This window comes from Cicer arietinum, chromosome 2, assembly GCF_000331145.2.
Source record: "Cicer arietinum cultivar CDC Frontier isolate Library 1 chromosome 2, Cicar.CDCFrontier_v2.0, whole genome shotgun sequence".
Lineage (NCBI taxonomy): Eukaryota > Viridiplantae > Streptophyta > Magnoliopsida > Fabales > Fabaceae > Cicer > Cicer arietinum.
This window is the reverse complement of record NC_021161.2, coordinates 1,404,032-1,405,958: the sequence shown is the minus strand read 5'-3', so window position 1 is coordinate 1,405,958 and position 1,927 is coordinate 1,404,032. Positions and strand designations below refer to the sequence as shown.

The 1,927-nt window shown below is 23.1% G+C and overlaps 1 non-coding gene across 1 annotated transcript in view; it reads left to right on the top strand.

Annotated features, from left to right (window-relative positions):
• Window positions 1-1,435, top strand: part of LOC101515286 (uncharacterized) — a 2,704-nt gene extending 1,269 nt beyond the window's left edge. The window contains exon 2 of the transcript XR_012162061.1: window positions 1,115-1,435. This is a non-coding gene — a transcript (uncharacterized protein). The remainder of the gene's footprint in view (window positions 1-1,114) is intronic.
• Window positions 1,436-1,927: the final 492 nt, after the last annotated feature.

The following is a 1,927-nucleotide window of genomic DNA, read 5'->3' as shown; positions in this document are numbered from 1 at the left end:
CGTGCAAAAAAAAAAAAAATTACAATATGTCCATGTATATCTATTAATTAAACTTTTTTTAATTTTGTTTTGTTACTGATGGGAGGAAAATACTTGTATAGTCACAATACATTTAAATACACACTAAAAAATATAAATCATTTAATTATTTTAAAAATAAATATTATTTAGTTTTTTTTTATCTTCTACTTTATTTATTTAAGTGTGTATTTAAATATGTGTCTAAGAATATTGTGATTACGTAAGTGTTTATCTTAAATGGATAATATGTATTGTTTTTTTGAGTCGTTAACATGTGATTTTTATTAACTATATATAAAAAAATAAAAATAAAAACTTAGATAAAGAATATGCAATGTTGAAATCCATTAATTTCATTAGGCCTACTATAGACTTGCATAAAATTTTCTTTTGGTACTTGGCTAAAGGAAAGTTGGAGCATAATGTACTAATACTTGAAGACACTCAAGAAAGAGTGATAGTTTTCACTCTTTATCAAAAGCTTCTTTAACTAACAATCTTTCTCTTATTTTCATGAGAAACCAAAAAAAGACATTGGGTGAAGAACTGTATATATCACTTTAGTTATTGGAGGGCAAAAATAATAATTTAGATAGCTCCTTTTCCTTTCTATGGAAAGCTTGATTAATTTATTGGAGGATCTTGAACAACTTTTAGCCACATTTGAATTCAACTATCCAATTCAAGACTTAGTTCAAAATGGAATTTTCTGTGTATTGCTTTTAATAAATATGAATTAGTAAGATAAATAAGAATCTCAAACATGATATTGATTTTGATATATTAATACTATTAATAATTTAAAAAAATATAATTATATATATATATATATATATATATATATATATATATTATGGCAATGTCAAACACTAGACAAACTTTTGATTTATATTAATTAATTAGTTTATATTTTATAATCCGTTGTGATGATTACCATCATAAGAAACCAAGCAATGCACATGATGTTGTACTTGTACCATATAATTTATTATTATTTGTAATGTCATTTCATTTCTATAGACATAGTTTATCTCACCCTTTTTTCTGTCTCTCTCATATTCTAAATATCTTGTGTTGTGATATATGAATTCAGGAGAGCAGTGAAATATAGACAACCACCAAATGAAGCTTGAACTTTGAGGAAAAATCATAGAAGAAATCTTGATTTTTTGTGTGGAAGAATTTAGAGTGTTTGTATAAGATATTGTTTTTACATATAGTATTTCATGAAGTGCTTTGAAAGCTACAAGTGTGATCTTAATGTTTTTTCTAGTTTTTTTTTTTCTTCTCCATGAATGTACCTTTTTTATTATTGTAAATCAAGGTCTTAGGTAATGAATTAACCCAAATTTTGGATGCAAATTATGTCCTCAAATTCTTGGAAGAAAAAAAAGTGCTTTTTTGGCTGACGATATATTTTTTAATATTCTTTTTTATTAGTTAAAATAAGAATAACATCACTAAATTAAAAATAGATCTAAATATATAGTGGTTATAAAAAAAATGTCTTAAATAAATAATATTATTAATCACAACAAATTTAGTAGGTCTATTTAATTTGAATAAAATTTAAGTGTATTTTTTTAGATGTTTTTTTATAGAGTTCTTAACTTAAAATATTCATGATTATTATGATTTTCTTAAATCTATATTTTTTTTCAAAATTTATTATAATTAAAAAAAGTATTTTTTTAAATTAAGAACCATAAAAAATACATGTAAATTTTGTCGTAAATTTTTTTTTATTTAAAACATGTGTTGATAAGATTTCTGAGTGAAATAGTGCTAATTAACTTACAAATTACACGTGGGAACTGTTGAGAAAGACTGCACTTTTAAAGGCTACACCTTATGCTATTTACTTTTTCCCAACTCAGAGAGAGAAATTTATAATCAATGATTTGAA